General features: G+C 40.2%; 1 pseudogene; it reads left to right on the top strand.

Moving 5' to 3' along the window:
* The first annotated feature begins 13,813 nt into the window (after positions 1–13,813).
* Positions 13,814–14,552, top strand: LOC114032835 (annotated as a pseudogene).
* The last annotated feature ends 9,146 nt before the right edge of the window (positions 14,553–23,698 follow it).

Raw genomic sequence — 23,698 nt, 5'->3', positions numbered from 1 at the left:
TTCCTTCCTTCCTTCCTTCCTTCCTTCCTTCCTTCCTTCCTTCCTTCTTTCCTTCTTTCCTTCCTTCTTTCCTTCCTTCCTTCCTTCTTTTCTTCCTTCCCTTCCCCTTCCCTTTCTCTTTCTGCTTCCCCTTTCCCTTCCCCTTTGCCTTCCCCATTATTTTGTTTCCCTTCCCTTCTTCTTCTCCCTCTGTCTACCTCTACCTTTGGGTGCTCTGCCCAAAGGAATGTAAATTTTGATGGCTGAAACCCAGCAAGATATCTTGGGGTTTACTGTTAGATTCTAGCAGTAAACCCAATTCACCCTGGCTCTCATTGATTGGCCAACAATAGGTCCCAGTCCAAACCCGGCTTGATGGTCATTATTTGGACCCTGATGACTCAGAGTAAATGTAAGTAGTAATTATTTTTCTTTTGGCCAGAAACCTGAGGAAGGTCTTCCCCTCCCAGATTGATTCTTTTTTTCTGAATTAGGTAAAAGAGGGTATGCCATTCTTTGGCTCATTTCTTACTTAGCCTTAAGGTGTCTCCTCAGACAAACTGAGACCTGGGAAAAATCTTAGCTTAAAAAGGCTAATGTCTCCCATTGCATCCCATCAGGGCCATCTCAAGTTGTCCTGATTTATATCTTGCCACCAGACCCAGATGACTCCAAGGGAGAATGTGAGGCTGATGACTTTGCACAGCCTTCCCTCAATTAAATCCAATTCATTTGCATGTCATGGCACCATCTGATGTCATAGTCTTTAAGAACAAAACAAACAACATCCCTTTTCAATATCTCTTGTAACCCATCCTACCTCCTATTCAGAGACCCTTCTATCAAAATGTTCTCTCAGCAAAGGGACTACTAGTAGTTATGTATGGTGTGAATTCAAATTAATACTTACTTCTTCCAGAGTTATTTAGTTGTAAATTGAGAGGCAGCTCACCACAGTGTATAAAATGCTGGACTTAGAGTCAAGAAGACTTGGGTTTATATCCTGCTTCAAACACTAAGTGTTTGTCTCTGGGCAAGTCATTCAACCTTGTTAAGCCTTAATTTCCTCATCTGTAAAATGGGGATAATAATGCCTCTACTAGACTCCTAAGATCCTTGAGAATAGGGATTGTTTTATTCTCTGTATTTGTATCCCCAGTCTGGCACATAGTAGACACTTAATAAATGCTTGTTGATTGGTTGGTTGGTTGATTGACTGATAGCACCTACTTTGCAGGGTTTTTGTAAGGTTCAAATAATATATTATGCATTCATTTAACCAACACTTATTATATAAAGTATTTTGTAAACCTTAAAATGTTATATAAATCTCAGTTAATATTTATTCACTGTTAAAGGGATTTCAATTAGTCACCTCCCAGGGCTTCAGTTTCCTTATTTGTAAAACTAAGGGATTGGAGCAGATGATCTATCTCCATTAATACCTTCCAGTTCTAACATTCTATGTCACTGAGCTTTCTAGCTAGAGTGCAAAACAATGCTGTGAAATCAGGGTCATGGGTGGTAAGGAATCTCCACCCCTAAATTTGATTTCCCTATTACTCTTGAAACCAGATTATCATAATAATTTAATATATTATTTCATAGCAATAAATGGCTTATGTGAAGCTCACAACTATACTGGGAGATAGGTAGCACCAATATTTATATCACCATTTCATAGCTGAGAAAAGTGAAGTTTAAAATAACTTGCTCAATGTCCCAAAGTTAGCACATGACAAAACTAAGGCTAAAATCCAGATCTTTTGCCTCTACTTCCAATAATCTTTCTCCTGGAGTGACCATATGTTGAGGTTTAGGGGTGCTGGGACCCCAAAATAGTGACACATGGGTCCTGCCCGAATGAATTCGACTCAAGCCTTCTTTCAGCCAAAGACATGTTTTATTGAAGATCCGCCATATTGGCCAGACTCTTAAGGAATCTAAACACTTGTGACACTCATATTGACAAGCGGGCTAGAGTAGTCTCAGCCCCTTAATGGCAGCCGAGATGGATCATATATACAGAAAGACTGTGAGAAGGATCTAGGAGTGGCCAAGCAGTTTGGGGTGAATGGAGGAGGGATCTGGGAGAAGGGATAATCTTGATGGGAGTGGCAAGTAGGCTGGGATGACTGGAGGAGGGGTCAAGGGAAGAACTTGATGGGAGGGACTGGGAGGTAGAATGGGGTCTAGATAGGATCAAGGGTGGGAAGTGGCTGGGGACATTGGGAGGTAACAGACAGTAGAGAGCTGGGTTAGGTTAAGGGTAACAGAGAATTAGGAGATTGGGTGCAGACTATAAGGAAAGGCCAGTTGGTAGAATAATAGCCTCAGGCAAACACTAGAGCCTTCCTTGACCAAGTGGGAGAGTTCAAGGACAGTCCAAGGTGAGATTTTCTAGGCCCATAGACAAATGGGATCCAAATTCTTTTTGGGGTAAGGGGCAAAGGTCTCAGCTTAGGCCCAGGCCCTGTCACTTCCTTGCATTTTAATGTTACTTGTCTTACAAACTCACTGAAATATTATTGTCTTTTACTTGGGCTATCCAGGAAGGAAATTTTTCTTTGATAAAGAATAACAGAAACTGAATGAGGAAAAGATTTACTGAAGGAAAATTAGATAATTTCATGCTCTGAGCATAATTTGGGATATTTTGGCATTGTTATGCCAAAATTATGATGAGATCACTGAAGGCATGCAGTCAAGAAGTAAAATCCAAGAGAGACTATTAGCAATTTAATTGAACAATTCCATTCCAGGGGGGAGTGTAAAAACTTGAATCACACTCTTAGAAGGGGAGGCAGGTGTTGTGGCAAATCCACAGGAATAGGGGTCAAAGAGTCTTCATTCCAGTCCCAGCTCTGCTGCTTTCTCCCTACGGGACTTTGGACAAATCTCTTAGCGTCTCTCTGGGCCTCACTTTCTTTGTCTGAAAAAGGAGGTGGCTGGACTAGCCATGCCCCAGGGATCCCCCTTCCAGCTCTGGAGCCTCCCCTGGCTTTTTGTTTACTGAAAGGATCCATTCCACACCCACACAGCCGGAGTTGCTCCAGAGAGTGATTGCTCCACCAGAGCCCAGGGTCCAGCCTGAAGAAAGGGTGGAGTCCACCTCACACAGTCATAGGCTTGCTAGTTTTCTGCATCAATCTGCCTCTGTCCTACTTCCTGCTCCTTCCTTCCCACCAAATCTTTAATAAAACAACCAGGCAATTAATTCTTCCACATTGATTAAACTCAATGTGGAGAGGAACAAAAGAAATCCTTTCGTCCAGGGAAGGTAGTGTCTGGAATTCCCCTATGATTGTTAGAGACTTATTTAGTATAAATGCATAGTACAATGAGATTTGGATTTAGGACAGAGGTGTCAAGGCCCACAACACTCCAGAGTGGGGCATGAACCAGATTAAAATGTAATTGGGGGAGGGGGGAGCTAGGTGCCACAGTGGATAGAGCACCGGTCCTGAAGTCAGGAGGACCCAAGTACAAATGTGGCCTCAGACACACAACACTCACTAGCTGTGTGACTCTGGGCAAGTCACTTAACCCCAATTACCTCAGCCAAAAAAAAAATGTAATTGGGAAATATCTACTTTAATTCAGTCAACATTTGTTAATCACCTACTCAGTGCCAGGCACATTGCTGAGCCCTGGGGATACAATTAATATAAAGAAAGACAGCTCTTGCCCTCAAAGAGTTCACAATCTAAAGGGGGAGACAACATACACAAAGAGGCAAAAAGGAGTACTCCACAGGACATCTTGTTCCGTGAAGTTAAAACCAAGAGGAACAAGAGATGTAAAGTGGGATGAGCTAAGTCCAGTCTGCCCAGTACAAAGAGACGCATTGGGTGGAGTTTGGTACTCCACCCTCCTATCCTCCAATCAGAGGAGAAAGGAGGCTGAGGCAGGTTGTGTCAATCAGGGCTTGAGTCAGTGGCATGGTGGTGAGTTTAGAGGTGATGAGCTTATCCTAGAAGGGGCATCTTGTTCCACAGAGTTGAAACCAGACAGAGCAGCAGATGTATAGAGGTGTGTTACATTTAATGAAATAAATAAAAGTGGAATTAAAATACAAATAATGTTATGTGGTTTTCTAAGTCAATATGTGAACACAGGGATCCTCATGTATGGTTTGGTGACCCCTGTTTCTATCTGAGTTTGATGCCACCAATTTAGGAGATCAAGGTGATCTATGGGACCTCAGACAAATTACTTCATCTTTCTGGGCCTCACATTCTTCATACATAAGATGAAGGTGGTTGGGCAAGATTATGTGGGTGTGGGGTAGGGTGGAAAAGAGGAATGGATTAAGAGTTGGAAGGCCAGAGTTGAAATCTCAGCTCTGCCACTTAACAGATCTGTGTGATTTTAGTCAAGTCATCAACTCTCTAGGCCTTATTTCCTTATCTACAAAATGGAGGCAGTGGATTGGATGATCTCTGAGGTCTTCTGCCTCCGAATCCATTATGATTCTATGATCCCTTCCAGCTCTAAATTCTATGATCCAATGTTTACTCTCCACAATCCCTCCCTCCCTACCCATCCAAACTTGATTCTCACTACTCTTCCTTAGGAACCTTCTCCTCTGAATGTCTCCATTGTATGACCCAAATCACAGTCTCCATCTGCTTCAGTGTTCTCATCTGTAAAATGAGGATGATGATAGCAGCTACATCATAGAGTCATTGTGAAGATCAAATGAGATAATATTTGTACGGTGCTTAGCACAGTGCCTGGCATATACTAAGTACTTAATACATGCTTATTTCCTTCCTTCCATTCTAGTCACATTGGCCTATTCATGATTTCACCTATACCTCATTCATCATTTTTTCTGTTTACTTTTATCAAAGATTGATTAAATTAAGTGTCTTCTATGTGAAAATCACTATATTAGGTGCTGGGGATATAAGGATAAAATAAAATACAGTCTCTGCCTTCAAGTAACTTACAATTTAACATTTCAACATTCAATGGATCTGTGGTCTCATAGATATGGGTACCTACTCCAATAGCACAGAGTACATTTCATCCATAGTTTTTCATTGTGGGTAACTTTTTCATGACCTCCCATATATCCTTCACATGGGATCTACCCAATGTACTGAGTGCCTTCTTTTAAATTTCTTGACATTGTATGTGTACTGGTGGAGTACATGTCCAAAACTGAACTCATCATCCTCCCTTTTCCTAACTTCCTTATTTCTATTGGTGACACTGTCATCACTCAGAGAATATTGGTATAAAAAAGGTAGGCCTTTGTTTCAGGGATAATCTTGAAGCCATTAAAAACAATTTCCTAAATGCAACCCAGCCCACTCTGCTCTCATTCAATTCTGGACCCAGTTCACTACCATATCTGTCCAAGATATGTAGGCTGATAGAACAACTCTGTAGGATGTCTGTTCAACTACATATCATAGCCAATAGGCATTCTTCACTGATTTGCGTTTCCTGATTGGAAAGTTAGGCTGAACTCTCTTAAGTGATTATAGACCTCATTTAGCAGGCTCTGCAGGGTTCCAGGGTTGGTGCAATCAGCATAATGTCATCTATAAGCAGGAACATATAAAGATAGGACCTCACTATATGGAAATTCTCTTCTACCATTTGGATCCTTCACTCTATCTCCTCCAAGACAATGCTGAATGCCTCTGGTAAAAATAGTTTTTGTGCTTCATTTGATATTAGCAATTAGAAGCTCACTGAACAAAGTTATTACTATTGTTATATCTTTCAGGTAATCCTGTGTGATGTTGACATATTCATGAGAAAACAGCATGTTGAGGAGAGTTCTTAAGGCAGCTTGCTTAACTGAATCAAGCTGTTGTTCAGGCAAAGACAGAAGAGTAATAGAGCAGAAAGCACAGCCCTCACACAACTACTATACCAAAGGTGAAAAAAAAACAAAACACTAGACCAAGAAATGATCAAGAAATCAAGGGGAAATCTACAAAATACACGGAGTTTTTCCCTTACAAAAAGTCTCAGTTCAGGGGAAAAATAGTAAACAGAAGACCCTGATAATAAATAAATAAATATGGTGGATTCAGATACACCCAAGATACATATCCAGAAGAAAATAGCTCTACGACATCTACAAGCAAAGTTCCCCTCTCCCCCCAAAAAAACACAGCTTAGATATGAATTCAACTAGAATTCCTTAAAGAAATGGAGTAAGAGTTTTAAAAAGAATTTTTAAAATGTTCTTATAAAAGAAGTGAGAGCATTAGAGGAAAGAAAGTTGGAACAGAAATGAGAGATACAGAAGAAAGACTTTGAAAGAGAATTAATAGTTTAGAACAAGAGGTACAAAACCTTACCCAAAGAACAGACTCCTTTAAAATCATAATGGACCAGAAAGATATTGATGACTTCATGAAAAAATAAGAAACATTTTTAAAAATCAAAGAACAGGAAAAAATGTAAGAAAATATAAGGTATCTCATATGAATAACAACTGACTTAGAAAACAGATTATTAAAAATATAATAATCTGAAAACTATGGTAAAAACAATACCCTAAATACCATATTTCAAGAAATCACAAATGAATGAAAACTGCCCAGACCTTTTAAAACTAAAGGACAAAGTGAAAATAGAAAGCATTTACCACATCTCCTTAAAGAAACTCCCCAAATGAAAACTCCCAGGAATGTCATAGCAAAAAATTCAGAACTTCCAGGTCAAAGAGAAAATAATGCTAGCAGCAAAAAGAAAGACTCCAAGCACCACAGAACTATAGTCAGAACCAAGATTTGGCAGCTACCACTTTAAAGAAGTGAACAAGTTGGAATACAATATTCCATACAGCTTACAAATGGGAATAACTTAATAAGAAAAATGGAACATAATCCCACAAGAAAAAAAAAAGGATTCTTAATGAAATAGAGGACTTCTTAGCACTCCAGACCAAAAGACTAGAAAGTAGAAACATTGAAATGTAGATACAGGAGTAAAGAGAAACATAAAAAGGCAAATACATATGAGCACTGTGGAAGGGAATATACAAGAATGAAATGCTTAAATTCTAATAGATGGAGAAGAAATAAGTGTCCCCTGAGAACCCTAGTGTCATCAAAGGTTGAGTAAGCATTAAATAAGATAGAGGATCTGGAAGTGGTTATATGATGTTTTAATAATTTTAAAAGAAGAAAGGACAATAACAACACCATCGTAAAGACAAACAACTTGGAAAGACTTAAGAACTCAGATCAATGCAATGACCATAATTTCAGAGGACAAATAATGAACTGTATTACCCACCTCCTGAGAGAGGAGATGGACTCAAGATCAGAATGAGACAGATATTTTCAGATATGGATGATGTGGGAATTTGTTTTGCTTTGCTATGAATAATTTTTGTAAGGGCTTGTTTTCCTTTTTTTAACTGGAGGGCTAGGAGGGAGAGAAAATAAATGCTTGCTAATTGAAAAATAAAATTAAACAAAAAGAAGAGAGAGAGGGAAAAAGAAATGCACTAAGGGAAAAAGAAGAAGAAGTAAGTGGGGGAGGAGGGGACAGACTATCTCACTTAACCAAAGTGCCCAAGTAGTCTTCTACTTGGAACAAGAAATGGGGAGGATCAGGAGTTACCTGAACTTTAATTTCATCTGAACAGGTTAAAGAAAAGTAGAACACTAAGTTTGGTGTAGAAATATGTCCAACTTGAGGATGTAATATTGTGGACCACCCCATTCCCCCAACATTCCAGTCAAATGCATAGAAATCTACTTTAAGGTACTAGTGATGGAAAGGCCTGGCTACTTCCCTACCCCCCCCAACTCTCCTGGCCCCCCCCATTCCCCCCCACGCCACCGCCTCGCTTCAGAGTATGTACAGATATCTTCTGACTATTTTCTATTGGCCATGATGACTCAGATATTTGTACTGTCTGGTGACAAAAAGATAATTTCATTGGTTGCTGAGCTGGTACTCTATGACAATACTAAACTGACAATCCCTACCTCTCAAGTTTCCCCTTCCTGCTGACTTTGAAATACAAGGACAATTCTGAGCTTCTCAGGGGCTCAGGTGGTCTACGCACTTCCTTTTATGGTATGAGCTCAAGGCCTCTTACGCAAGCCTGTGCCCAGGATGGGGCCAACTTCTCCTGTACGTGTCTTTTTACCTTGGGATTTAAGACTTGTGAGATCTGGAAAGGTAGCTGGCCTCTTCCCCTTGCCAGGCATCGGAACAGCAGGGTAATGACTACTGTAATAGTTGGGGCAGCTACAGCAGCGGATGCAGGCAGGCAGGAAAGGAGGTCAGAGAGAGAGACTGAGACAGAGACAGAGAGAGACAGAGAGACAGAGAGAGAGAGAAATGTCACTAGAAAGAAAAAATGATTGCTACCTGTTGTTTGGACTAGGTTCAATGATAGTGAAATGTAAAATGCCTAATTCACAGACCTCAAGAAACTTTGTAAATGTCCCAATGAAACTTGAATGTTAGCATCTCAATTCATTGTGCTAATGGTGATAAGTGACTTGATTCTATTCTTATTATTCATTCTATGATTTTTTTTTTGCTTAGTATTCCATTTTATTCATGGGAATAAAGTACCTGCTCTACACATAGATACATACAAACATACATATATATTTTTATTTATACCGTTCTTTACTTTCCCCTTTTTGGGCAATAAAAGAAAGGAGAACCCTTAAACTTCAAGCACAAAACCATTTGTAAAATTAGCAACTTTCCCTGAAATAGCCAGGGTGGGAACGTGAGCCAGTAACTGTGAAAAAAAGGGTAAGTCCAGTCCCTGGGTCAGTCTACCTGAGCTGAACCTTGGCAGTATAAAGGGGGAGTCACAGACCACCAGGTCCTGTGGCCTCAGCTTAGTGATGACCGGCCGGCCACTGCGCTCTCAGGTTCAAAGGGGCATCAGAAATCATCTAGTCTAATTCCCTCATTTTACAGGCGAGGAAACCTGAGACCCAAGTCGGATTAGTGACTTGCAGAAAGCCACACAGGTAGTGTCAGAGGCACAGTCTGAAAATAACTCTGACTTCACAGCCTGTGTACCAAGGCCTTCAAAGAAAGGAAAAACCCCGATTACTGTTAAAGTAAACGTTGAAAGACCTTTCAGAGCAAGAATTCATTGCCTGTCTTCCAACCACACTGTATTTCTGGTGGGTTTTTATCTCTGAAGGGCCCACACCATTAAGAGATAAGTAGAGTAGGGGAGACCTTTACAAAAACTGAGAATTACCACAAGGATTCTTCCAGTTTCCAGAGCTAGGTGAGGAATCTGCATAAGCCTGTTAGTAAATTTAGAAACTGAGAACAGGGAAAGAGCCCCAGTGAAATGCTCCAGGGAGTCACTTTGAAGCAGGCTAAATACACACTCAGTAGCTTTGCTGCCCCTCTGGCTTATTGGGAGAGAACTGCCATTAAAAGCCCAGTCCTGTAGCCAGAGAGTGATGGTAGATATTGGAACAGTGAAAGGATCAGAAAGTTCATCAATTCCCAGGTCAGCTGACAGAAGATAAATTGGAGCTTTATGGGAAGTCATCTCAACCACATCAAATCTAGGAGAATCTGAGAGGGGTTAGATGAGGTACAGGACCAGGGAGAAGGCAGTAAAGGAACTGGGTTTAATAGAATGTTCAGCTTCATGTGGGGGAGTTAATAAAAAGCGAAAATGATTTTTAAGAGTTCAAAATTATATAGTGCTTCATCATTTACAATGTACTTTCCTCATAACAACTCTTTGAGTTAGGCAGTACAAGTCTTAATTATTATCCCCATTTATATATGTAAACCATCAATGATCCCCCATAAATATCAACTTTATGAGAGCTAGGGGTGTCTTGTCCTTTTTTTTTTTTTTTTGGGGCAATGGGGGTTAAGTGATTTGCCTAGGGTCACACAGCTAGTAAGTGTTATGTGTCTGAGGCCGGACTTGAACTCAGGTCCTCCTGAATCCAGGGCTGGTGCTCTATCCACTGCACCACCTAGCCACCCCTTGTCCTTTCTTCTCCATCTTGTGTTGGAGGGATTCCGTCTACAACATTGCCATATAGTCTCACAACTTCTCATCACAAATAGGAGGTTGCTTTGGGATGAATTTAAAGAGAGAACAATTTGAGGACAAATGTGGGAATTCACAATTAAGCTAGTAATTTCACTTAGGGGATGACGTACCTTCCTAGTGAGTAAGGACTGTTGAATCACTCTTGTTACTTCTGGTGTGCTCATCCCAGGGGAGTTGTTTAACCCCTGTGGTCCAAACTCTATGAATGAGAAAGCAAGCATAAACTATCCCCCCTGTCACAATAAATCTCTTATAAATCACAACCTTACCATGAAACAAACATGCTGAAGGGACAAATGATTTTTTGTTTTTAAGTCTTAATAAGCAGGTGCTTTTCTTGTTAAAATCTTCAAAGTGCTTTGAGATCCTCCCTGAAGCAAGATTTTGTGTGAGTACAAATTGTCATTCTGCCTATGAATTGCACACACTATAAATTCAGGAAAAGTACAAATGGCTTAACTCTACAAACTGCATTGTCCTTGAAATACTTTGATGTGCCTATATAGCTGTCAATCATTCTAGAGCCTCTTCTCTCTAACACTCATCAAAGCATTCTCATGCACTCCCTTGTCCATCCAGCTGTTCACTCAGAAATTCTTTCCTCTAATTAACCCCTTGTTTTCTCTCTCCTCTGCTGGGGCAGATTGCTGATGTAGCCTTATGAGGCTAGAGAAAGAGACAGATGTGGAATCTGGTGCTACAGAGGTAACGGGTGGCCTGGTAGATAGAGCACTGGGCCTAAAGTCAAGAAGAGCTGAATTCAAATCCATCTCAAACACTGACTAGCTGTGTCACTCAGAGCAAGTTATTTAAACTCTGTTTGCTTCAATTTCAAACAGAAATGATAAAATAAAGAGCATTAAATAAGAAAAGATAATCAAGTCATAAAATCCTCTGCTCCTATACACAAATGAGTGAAACCTCCAACAGACCACAGGCCCAGGATGTCGAGCTGGAGATGATATACTTAGCAGAGATATGAAATGGCTTTGCCAGAAAATATCAGCAGCCTTATAGTCATGGAGATATGAGCTGATCTGGCTACGTGGGTGCCCTTTATGAATGTATACTTATCCACACGGCTTCTGCCTCTTCACACCTGTGCACTGGTCACACGTGTTCTTAGAGTGAGACTTTCTGTGTCATACCTCATCATGTATGTTTCCTCTCTACTGGCGATGTGGCAATTTGTGGAAAAGTTGTTCCCAAATGCACATGGGAGGCATCCTCTCTTTCTGCTAGATTTTCTATGCTGTTTAATTTTTTTTGTTTGAACTGATGTGCCCTCTTCCTAGCTTTTTGAAAGTTAACAAATAGAAGAGGACTTATGAACTATGGTCTTGAATGGGTTCTAACCCATAAAATGCCTTGAACCTGGGTCAGATTTTCAGAGAGCCCACATGTGAGAAGGGCTCCCCCAAGATAACATAGCTCAGATCTCCACTGGGAGCGTTGTCTCTGCCAAGCGTGTCGTTCTTACCGACTGTCTCGCTGAGTCCTACATTGCTGTGCTTCTCCCTGCTACCATCTTCTGGTCTTCAGTTCTTTGGTGCTCTTCTGCTCTCTGTGAGGCACTTGGCTTCCATTTCCTGAGGTCAGGAACTAAAAAGCCCCTTTCTGAAATGAGAAGGGTAACATCTCTTTAGTTTACAGCAGAAGCAATGAGCTACCACATTTTTCTAGTAAGTGAAAGGAAGCTTTCTAGAGACCAGTCAGAGTGTTGGAGGCTAAAATTAAGTCTGCCCTTTTGACTGCTTGTGCCTGATGCTGATTCCAAGTTTCTAGTAAAGACTTGCAGGAGTGGGGAACCTGCGGCATTGAGGTTACATGTGGCCCTCTAGGTCCTCAAGTATGGCCCTTTGACTGGATCCAAACTTCATAGAACAAATCCCCTTAATAAAAAGATTTGTTCTGTAAAACTTGAACTCAGTCAAAAGGACTCACCCAAGGACCTAGAAGGCCACATATGGCCTTGAAGCCATAGGTTCCCCACCCCTGGATTAAGGTTAGGACATTCCTTCTAATTCCCAGTTATCCCGTATGGGGATCCCATCCTCCTAAACCCATTTCAAGGACTTTAGAAAAAACAAGTGCTGTGGGTGTGTGTTGAACAAAGTTATCCTTGGTATGACATTATCCAAGAATTCTTGAATGATTTTAATTTATACATGGAAGACACCTTGCTGGAGGAGAGATTTTAAAACATGTTTTTCTGTACCAAAATGCTGTTTAATAGTCAACAAACAATAAATACAGTGGGATCTTGTATTCTCTACACCTTTCAGTCAGTTGTGTGGTTTTAAAGATGTTGTCTACTGTTACAGAGGTGTGTTAGAGCCAGATCCAATCAGATTCCAAGAGCCAAGTGTTAAATTTTCAGTGTGAACATTCACACCACCTCCCTGAAATTGGCAAATGTTATAATTAGGGTATGATATATTATTTTGTTGATTGTCTAGACCTGAGAAAGTGATGGTGAGTATGTTAATAATGTAGATTAAACTTACTGTACTTTTTTTTTTTTTGAGAGCTGGTTGTTAAACTTTTATCAGCACACTCTCGGATTGTGGACTATCACATGTGGAAAATCCTGCTTATTCCCTTCTCATATCTTTGTAGGGAGAGGTTTTATGCTGGCCAGAATACAATGTAATCAAGGGGTTTGTTGCTAGCAGATAGACATAACAATGAAAGTAGGAGAAGTACTGGAGATCTGGAAAAGGACAAATGCTATTCCGATTTTCATAAAAGGGAAGCGTTCAGTCTGCAAATTGGAAGCCAGTGGATTTGACTTTGATTCTTGGAGAAGTTCTAAAACAGATCAGTAAAGTGATGGTTAGTGAACATCTGAAAAAGAAAATAATGATTACAAGGAAACATCAAGGTTTCATGGAGAACACATCATACAGAACTAAGTTTATTGCCTTGTTAACGCTATTACTAACTCATTAGATCAGAGGAACATTGCAGATATGCCTTATTTGGTTTTCAACAAAACATTTGATAAAGTGCTTTTATACTAGTATTATGAAGAAGATAGAGAGACATTGACTAGACAATAAAACATTTAGATGAATTCCGAACTGGTTGTAAAGTCAAACTTAAAAAGTAGTAGTGATTAGATATCAATTTTTCCAGAGGTGTCCAGTGGAATGCCCCAAGGATTTGTCCTTCACTCTATGCTGATTAATACTTTTATTAATGATTTGAATGAAGGCATAGATAGTATTCTTATCAGATTTACAGATGACAAAAAGCTGAGAGGCATAGCTAACACCCTAGACAACAACACTGGCTCTGGATTTGGATGAAATGAGTTCGAACGGTACCCTTATTTGACTTTGGCCAAGTCACTTAACTTCTCTAGGCCTCAGTTTGCTCTTGTCTAAAATCAAAGGGGTGGGCTAGGTGACCTCTGAGGGCCTTCCAGCTCTATATCTATGATTCTAGGAACTTCTGCGGAGTCGTTGACCAAAAAGGTCTACTCAGGCTAGAACATTGGACTGGATCCATTAATATAAAATCAGTAGAGATAAATGCAAAGTTTTGCAACTGAGTTTTAAAAAATCAGCCTCAAAAATTCAAGATATGGAGGGCATGGTTAGATAACAGTTTGTCTGAAAAAAAGCGTTTCAATGTTTTAGTCGACTGCAAGCTCGATGTGAGTCAGCAGTGTGCCATATGGCAGCTTGAAAAACCTAATGTGGGTTGGAGGGGCTGCTCCCGTTCTTTGCTTGCGTCGCAGCTGCTGCAGCTGCATCCCCGGGGGGTTGGCGTCCCGGGCCCGTGATGTCAGCTTCCGCCAAGTGGTTGGATCCATCACCTGCCATCCTCCAGTAGGGGAGATCTTCTCCCCCTGCTGGTGCTGCCTTCGCAAAGCTTGGTGAATTGACAATGCGGCTGTATTCGGTGTTGGACTCCTCCCCTGCTGGTGCCAAGTGGACAGACACCGACTTAGAGATGCTGAGGGCTGCGGTAAAACGATTTGGGGATGATCTTTTTTTTGGGGGGAGAGTGAGGCAATTGGGGTTAAGTGACCTGCCCAGAGTCACGCAGCTAGTGAGTGTTATGTGTCTGAGGCCGTATTTGAACTCAGGTCCTCCTGACTCCAGGGCCGCCTAGCTACACTACACCACTACACCACCTAGCTGCCCCATGGGGTCGATCTTAATAACATCAGCTGCGTCATCAAGGACCGAACTGTTGCTCAAATAAAGTATAGGGTGAAACGAAAGGTATATGAAGACTCTGGCCTCCCTCTTCCAACTGAATCACCCAAGAAGGGGCCTAAGAAGGGAGAATCTAGTGTCCTGGTTCCTGCCCTACCTGTACTCCCACCCCTGGGTCTAGTGTCCCAGAAACTGGAGGCCCTCCCCCGAAGAAGCCGAAAGCTGATGTGACACAGTGACCTAGTTTATGTTGAGAGGCTAGGGGAGGCACCCCCAATCAAGAAACTTAACTTTGACCAGGCCTGAAACTAGACTCTGGACTTCTCGTGACCTCTGCTGATCCTCCTTTGCTCTCCTGATAACCTTTACATTTCTGACCTGTGACCCTTTCTTCATGGACCTGAGTGGAAATCTGGAAAAAGGAAAGCTGGAGGAAAATAAATACCTGTCCTATAGACCCTGTGTGAACATATGTCCTCTGCCCACAATGGACATTTTTTTACAGAATCAAATAAAAACTTCATTCTTAAAAAAAAAAACAAAAAACAAAAAAACAACCTAATGTGATCTTGGGCTACATTTTGACATAGCTTCAAGGATTAAGGAAGCGACAGTGCCTCTATACCGTGCCCTAGTCAGACCCCAACTGAAATATTCTGTTCTGTTTGGGGCACTTATATGCTAAGGAACATCCAAAGGAGGGCAACCAGGATGGTGAAAAGTCTTGAGTCCATGTCATATGAATATTGGTTCATAGACCTGGGAAGTTTAAGCCCAGAGAAAGGAAGACTCAAAGGGGACATGATAATTGTGCTCAAGAGTACCTGGTGGCCCAGGTCCCCCCCAAAGATTCTAGCCTCAAATAAACTGGATCTCATCCTAGGGACTTGACCCAAAGAGAGTCAATTTCTCTTTGGCTTGTTGCCCCTACCTAGTGTTCTCTGGGGGGAAATCTCTAAATAAAGTTTTGGTAAGCTCCTGTTTTCCCAAATGTGGTAACAGGGTACCCAACTCCTGCCTAGGCACTTAATGTACAATATAGGTACTGGTTATTCCAGCCTTTATTTCACTCCCACAGAAAATGCATAAAATATAAAGGACTCTTCAAGAGTGAAACATGTGAAGTCCCTAAATAGTCCTTGGGACTCCTGTGGAAGATAAACTGACTTTGAGGGTGGGAAGGGAGATGGCTGGCTGTTGAACAGGCATTTACCTTTCTCTAGATTTGCAGGATCTAAGAAACTCATGACAATAACTGTCTTGTCAAGGGCTAGATCTCTTCCCATCCTACCCTCTACCCCCTTACCTTGGGCATTGCTTTAGTTCTTCAGCTACATGATAATGTCCTGTTGGCAATCCTCTTCCTTCTCCAAGAAGAACACAGTTAAAGGACTTTCCCTCTAAAAGACTGGTGCCTGATTACTCAAACTCAGGAACTCTTAAATTAGGGATACCCCTAAGATAACTGTCAAAGCTGGTGCAGCCCAGGAAATCACCTTTCTCTGACTAAAAGATTAGGAAATACCCCCTCCTCCACCCAGGAAGTTATGGTTCAGTCCTTGAATTCCCCTTGAGGGCAAGGAGAAGCACTGGCATGCCCTTCTATTTGTTTGCCAACATCTGTTCTTGGATGAGTTAAGAGAGAATGTCCAGAAAAGGGCAACCACAAAGGTCGAAAGACTTTGATGAGAGCTGGTCAAAGGGACTTGGAACGTTTAGCCTGAAGAAGAAAAGGCTCAGGGAGGACATTATAACTGCCTTCAAGCATTCAAAGACCTATCCTTTGGAAGGAGGTTTAGTCTTATACTGCTTGGCACCAGAATGTAGAACAATGAGTGAAAATTACAAAGAGGAAAATTTAGGCTTAATGTCTGGAAAAACTTCCTATCAACTACAGCTGCCCCCCAAAATGGAATGTGGTATCATAGAACACATGCTTATAATATAAGGTACGTGTATACATGACTAGTCACTGTCACCGACAACCTGAGGAGACAGAAAAAAAGCTTAAGTTCACAAAGGGTGGGTTCTGGACATAGTTCTTTAACATTTTTATCAGTAACCTGGAAAAGGGGAATTAGGAGCATGTTTATTAATGTGCAGATGACACTAAGATGCCAAAAGGGTGGAGGTAGGCAGCTTAATTAGCTATGGTATTGCAATGAAGTGCATCTTTACTCAATGTTCAAGTGATATTATGATAGAGAAGGAGTAGATGGAGACAGTACTTTGTACAATATTATCAGATTTCAAGTTGGTCCTAGGAAATTAGAGGATTGAGAACCAGCAGAAAGACGTTCAGTAAAGACAAGTACAGAATAACATACCTGGGGAGGCAAAGGAAACTACAATTATACGATAATGAAGAAGGACTTTGGACAAATAGAAGATGATCCAGAGGACATAGTAGATTATAAGCTAAATATCAGTAATATAGCATTCCCATTCCTTAATGAAATATGATTTTGAAATCAAGCTTTAATGAGTAGAGCTATTAATTTTTTTTAAATTGTTAAGTACCTGCTGTTTTGCAGAGTACTATTTCTAAGGGGTACAAAGTTTAGGTAAGACATGATCCTTATCTTTATGAATCTTATAGTTTAGTAAGGAAGTATGATACATACAGAAAACTATAATGTATGTTGAAAATAATGTGTGAATTGTGCATTAGAGAGGGAAAACCCAAAATCTTATGAATGGGTCAAGGGGGAAAAGGTTACCACTAAGGTGGCACCAGTTAAGGCTTCATAGAGGAAGTAGCATATGAATTGGGATTTAAAAGATGCATAGTAACTCAGCAACCTTCATTCCTTTCTGGGCTCCATTCCTGTCTGTCTATACTTCTTTCTCCACCATGACCATCATAGGTGCTTTCTCTGCCCACATTCCCCAGCTTTTTTTTATATGTTGTCTTCCTCTATTAGAAAGTAATTTCCCTTGAGAGCAGTGACTATATATGTGTATATATGTGTGCATGCATGTGTTTATGTGTATATATACATATGCATGTATATACAACATGATATACATATATACACATATGTTTGTGTATATATACATATATAGCAGTATACATACATATGTGCTCCCAGTGCTTATCACATAGTAAGTGCTTAATAAATGCTTGTTGATTTGACTTGGACTAGGGAAAAGGAGAAGGGAAAATATTCAGGAATAGCAAATAATATGAACAAAGGCATTTAGGGTAAAGGGCAGAAAGCAGGGCATATTAAGGGACAGAGAGTAGTACGGTTTAGTTAGAGTATAACTTAAGAAAAAGGACAAAACTGGAAAATTAGGGTGTATAGGGTTATTAAGGTCTTTAATTTCCTTCTGAGTAGATAATTTGGACTTTACTTGGTTGGTACTAGGGACCACAGAAGATTTTTGATCAAAAGAGGGCCCTATCTAGAGCTATGCATAAAGAAGATTAATCCGTTTTTAATATAGGAGACTGCTTGGCTGATGTGCTCCTGATAGAACTAGTGAAGTCAGAAGGAAAATCAGCTTTAGGAGAAAGAGAGAAGTTCCAATCTGAGGTGCTGAAGGGATATCAAAGTGGAGGTGCCCTGCAGGATGTTAGAAACTTGGGTTAGAAAAGAGGTTAGGGCTGGATATACAAATTTGGGAATTTTCTTTTTAAAGGCAACGGTTGACATTGTGGGAGTGGATGAGATTATCAAGTAGGAGACTATAGGGAAAGGATCAAGCACAGAAACTTAAGAAATGATGAAAAGAAGGGCTGGGAAGAGGATAAGGAGCCAGAGGAGTAGTTGGAAAGGGACAAAGAGAACCAAGGGAGCATGTTGCCTGTGAAGCCAAAGAAGGAACAATCATCCTAAAACAGAAGAAGGTCAACAGGGTCAAATACTGCAGAGAGGTCAAAGAGGATGAAGACTGGAAAAAAAAAGTCATTCTTTTAGGAAGTCATTGAGAAAGCAATTTCAGTAGTGGTAGGGATGGATGGATGTCAAATTGCAAAGGGCTGAGGAAGAGGGTAGATAGTGTAGTTGTAGGAATAGGTGGGTAGTGAGCAAGTGTAGTTGTAGACATTTCCAAATTAGTCTGTAAGATTAATGAAGTATTTATCATTTCTTCAATAAGCATTTGTTGAGCCCTTATGATAAGAAGACTCTGCTACCAGGCACCGTGTGTGTGTGTGTGTGTGTGTGTGTGTGTGTGTGTGTGTGTGTCTGTAATTTTTAAAAGGGGAAATAAAGATTTATGTCTTCAAGGAGCTTACAAAGCAGCTGGGGAGATAACATGCATATGAAAGGACATAGAAGCACTACAAAATAACTGTTACAGAAGAAAGAACACTACTTTAGGTGCTGTTGTTGAGTCATTTTTCAGTTGTGTCTGACTCTTAGTGACCCCATTTGCGGTTTTTTGGGGAGTGGTTTGCCATTTCCTTCTCCAGCTCATTTTATGGATGAGGAAATTAAGGCAAAAAAGGTTAGGTGACTTGCCCAGGCTCACACAGCTAGTACGTGTCTGAGGTCAGACACTGAGACTCTAACACACTGTGCCTCTACTATGAGCCAAACTGAGTTCTAATCCTAGCTGTGCCATTAACTTGATATGTGGCCCAGGACAAGTCACCTCCCTGGGCTTCAGTTTCCTCATCTGTAAAATCAAGGCATTAGAGTAGACAGTGTCTAACATACCTTCCAGTTCTAACATTCTACATCACTGAGCTTCCTAATTACAAGTGCAAAACAATGTCGTGCAAATTGGGCCATTAATGGTAAGGCACCTCCACTCCTGAGATTGTCTTCCCCTGATCCTTGGGATGATATGGCTCTGCTCATGAGGGCTGCAGTTCAGATATTAATTTCTGCTTTGGAGAGCTTCTCTGATTACCCAATTCAGAGAAGTTTCTAAAGCTTTAAGGCTTAAGGAGCAGTTGAAGATCGGAGAGTAATGGTCAATCAGTTAATCCGTGTTCTTCAAACATACAGGTGGTTATATCCTCTCAAGTGAACTGCAGGGTGTGCCTTCAGACTATTACTCACCCTAAAACCAACTAAGCCTTTCTTCCTGTCTCCCTCTCTCTATTTTTGTGTCTCGTCTCTGCCTTTCCCTCTACCTCCTCTCTTTTCTTAACTCTTCTCCTTTCCCTTCTCCCTCCCAAATCTAAGCCTAGGATCAATGGGAGTTTCAGGAGTTAAATTTGAGGGATTTGATGGAAGAAGATGCACAGCCAGGAGTAACTACACTCTCCTCTTCATAATGGTTTTCTAAGCAAGCCCAGGCAAGAGGCCTCAGATCTTGGTTGCTATGTATTATTGTCACCTGGGAGCACAAATTACACTTGCTTATTTGCTACTAAGGTTAAAAAGCTGTGGCCAACAGGAAGGGAAAGTAACTAAGAGGGGCAATCTGTGGGTGCCCAAATCGCCCGGGCAAGAGCCTCTTTGGGAGGAAACTGTGAGTCTGGAAATGAGCTGGGAAAGAAAGAATTCTATTTCTAGTAAGCATGGGATAAAGAAACACAGCTACAACTCACATCCACATTTAAAATGACCAGCTGCCCCCAACCACAGGAATTTATTCCCTCTCCATCCATGTCCAGGAGTCAGAAGCTCTTCGATGCTCTGATTTTACTTTCCTGAACAGATTGCCAAGGAAATTTCTGTCTGCAAATTTTACCTCATTTATGTGGAGGAAAGTTTTTGAACTTTGAAAATTCCACTGGACAGTTAGACAGAAAATAAATTGCTTTATACACTGGAGCTAGATTATGTCCACTAAAGGCTGCAGGACGAGATTGTTTCTGTTCAATACAAATCATTGCCCAAAACCAATACGAGGTTCTCTGGTGCTGAAATTGTCATCGACTCTTAAACAAGAAGCTCAGTAGAGATCCAGAGTCCATTCTACCCTCTTTGGGAAATGTCAATATTAGTGACTGAGAACGCCTATCACACAGATAGGCATGAAGCATGTGGAGGAGTGTAGGTGCTCTCAGGCAACAGCAATTAAGTGCTTTAGTCAGGGGGTGGCTAGTCATAAGGGGTGGAGCTGTCCCTGAAGACTTGCTGGGGCCAGAGCCAGGAAAGCTGAGGATTGCAACAAGGAGAAGGAGGGGCGCCAGAAGCCAGGCTCTCCTCCATCCCTGGGGCAACCACTTCATGATTAACACATGGCAAGTACCAAAGTGCTATAGAAAAACCAAAAAGGGTATACACATACCAAGACAGTTTGTGGAGGAAGTTAGGGTAGGGGGAGGAAGGACCTTAGCATGAATACCTCCAAAAGGTCTCCATTATACTGAAAAGGCCTCTGCTCTAATCCTGTGAAAATTATACGAAGGACACATGTGTTCCTAACTTTTGGACTGGCCTTACTCTAGTTGTGGTCATTGCTAAGAAGCTTTCAGTAGATGACAGGTGATAGATCCACAGGTAGGTGAATGTCTATGGAGTATGTTTGGAGAGATACTGGGCCACCTTCTTTCCTTGCCCAGAATGAATGAATAAATGAATAAATTTACCAAAAAAAAACATTTACTAAATGTATATTATATATCTGTGCTAAGTATTAGGGATACAAACACAAGTAAGCAAGAAAGTCCTTGCCCTCAAGGAGCTTACATTCTAAAAGGGGAAGATAACACATAGAAAGGTTGGGGGGGGTGAGGAGAGAAGGGTGATTCATGGTTGAACGGTTTGGAAAGAGCCAGGTAGTGACCTGATGGCTTGATTAAGACAAAAACTCACCTATTAGAGCCCAGAAACCCATTTCTGGTGGGAAGGAGATGAGGAGAAGCACTAGAATATAGGTAGCATAATTTGTAAATGACCAGGAAGTGACAAATAAATATGTTTGCTACTTATTATGGCACCTGAATGTGCCATGATAAATTCATATCTTTTACTGGAGAAATTTTTTTCATCTTTAAGACATCTGAACCTAAAATGCAGATATTCTTTATTTTAAAAAATATTTTAAAATTTTATTATTTATTTTTAAACATTCATTTCTTTTTAAATTTTGAGTTCCAAATTCTCTCCCTCTCCTACCCCTTCCCACACCCACTGTGAAGGCAAGCAATGTGATGTCAATTATACTTGTGAAATCATGCAAAGTATATTTCCATATTAGCCATATTTTTTAAAAAACAAGAAAAATAAAAGTGAGAAAATTATACTTCAATTTGTACTTAGAGTTAATCAGTTCTCTCTCTGATGGTGGATAGCAGTTTTTCATCATGAGTCCTTTGGAATTGTTTTGAATCATTGTATTGATCAGGGTAACCAAGTCTTTCACAGTTGATCATCATTATGACATTACTATTACTATGCACAATAATTTCCTAGTTCTTCTCACTTCTCTTTGCATCAGTTCATATAGGTCTTGCCATGTGTTTCTGAAGTCACGCCCTCATCATTCCCCAATCGATAAGCATCCCCTCAATTTCCCATTCTTTTCCACCACAAAAAGAGCTATTATAAATATGTTTATACATATAGGTCCTTTTCCTTTTCCTCTGATCTCTTTGGGTGCAGACCTAGTAGTAGTATTGCTGGGTCAAAGGGAATGGACAGTTTTATAGTCCTTTGAGCATAGTTCCAAATTGTTCTCCATAGTGGTTGGACCACTTCACTACTTCACCAACAGTTCATTAGTGTACCTATTATTCCTTCATCCTCTCCAGCAGTTGTCATTTCTGATAGATGTGAGTGGTCCTTCAGAGTTGTTCTAATTTGCTCTTCTCTAAACAATAGTAAGTTAGAGCATTTTTTCATATGACTAGAGACAGCTTTGATTTCTCCTTCTGCAAACTACCTATTCATATCCTTTTCCCATTTATCAGTTGAGGAATGGCTCTTATTTTTATCAATTTGACTCAGTTCTTTACTCAGTATATATTTGAGAAATGAGGCCTTTATCAGAGAAACTTGCTCAAAAAATTTTTATATTATTTCTTTGTCTCTGGTACCTTTTAGCAAAATGTAGTTTCCCTGAGTATCTCTTTTAATTAAGTCTATTTTTGCTTTAGCTTTGTCTGAGATCATGATTATTACCCTTGACTTTTTTATTTTAGCTAAAGCATAATACATTCTGCTCCAGCCCTTTATTTTAACTCTGTGTTGTGTGTCTTTTTGTTTCAAGTATATCTCTTGTAAACAACACGTTGTTGGATTCTGGTTTCTAATTCATTTTGCTATCTGCTTCTGTTTTATGGCTGAGCTCATCCCATTCACAATCACAGTTATAATTACTATGTATTTCCTTCCATCCCATTTTCTTCTGTTTTATCTCCTCTCTCTTTCGATCCTGTCTCTCCTCAAAAGCCTATTTTGCTTCTAAGCACTGCTTCCCTTAATCTTTCCTCCCTTTTATTATTTCCCACCTCCTCTTGTCTTATCTGCTTTCCCTCCTATTTCCCTATTGGGTAAGTTACATTTCTATATACAACTGAGTGTATATGCATATTCTTGACTCTTTGTACCAATTCCAATGAGAGTGAGGTTCAAGCATTGCCTGCTACACCTCCCTTGATTTACTCCTTCACAGTAAAAGGTCTTCCTTGAGTGCCTCTTTTATGTAAGGAAAATTTCCCAATTCCACCTCTCCCTTCCCCTTTCTCCCAGTACATCTCTCTTTCTTACCTCTTTATTTATTTATTTTTTTTTTGGAAATCATTCCAACATAATTGACTCATATCCATGCCCTCTGTCTATGTAAGTTCCTTTTAATTGCTCTAATAATGATAAAGTTCTTAGGAGTTACATGTATCATTTTCACGTATAGAAATGTAAACAGTTTAACTTGATTGAGTCCTTTATTATTACTATTTCATGTTTACCTTTTTATGCTTTTCTTAAGTCTTCTGTTTGATGTCAAATTTTCTATTCAGCTCTGGTCTTTTTATCCAGAATGTTTGAAAATCTTCTATTTCATTAAATATCCATTTCCCCCCTGAAGGATTATGCTCAGTTTTGATGGGTAGGTTATTTTTGGTTGTAATCCTATCTCCTTTGCCTTTCGGAGTATCACATTCCAAGCCTTTTGCTTCTTTAACTTGGAAGCTGCTAAATCTTGTGCTGTCCTAACTAGAGCACCACAATATTTCAAGTGTTCCTTTCTGACTATTTGAAGTATTTTCTCTTTTACTAAGAGCCCTGGGATTTGGCTAAAATATTCCTGGAAGATTTCATTTGGGGATGTTTTAGTAGGGGATTAGTAGATTCTTTCAATTTCTATTTTACTCTCTGAATCTAAGATGTCAGGGCAGTTTTCCTTGATAATTTCTTAAAATGTGAAGTCTAGGCCCTTTATTTGATCATGGCTTTCAGGTAGTCCAATAATTCCTACATTATCTTTCTTCAATCTATTTTCCTGTTCAGTTGTTTTTCCAATGAGATATTTCACATTTTCTCCTATTTTTTTCCATTCTTTTAGCTTTGTTTTGTTGTTTCTTGAAGTCTCATGGAGTCATTAGCTTCCATTTGCCCAATTCTAATTTTTAAGGAATTCTTTCCTTCAGTGAGATTTT

This window comes from Vombatus ursinus, unplaced genomic scaffold (assembly GCF_900497805.2).
Source record: "Vombatus ursinus unplaced genomic scaffold, bare-nosed wombat genome assembly UNPS02005659.1, whole genome shotgun sequence".
NCBI classification, from domain to species: Eukaryota; Metazoa; Chordata; class Mammalia; order Diprotodontia; family Vombatidae; genus Vombatus; species Vombatus ursinus.
This window is presented reverse-complemented; position numbering and strand designations above follow the sequence as displayed.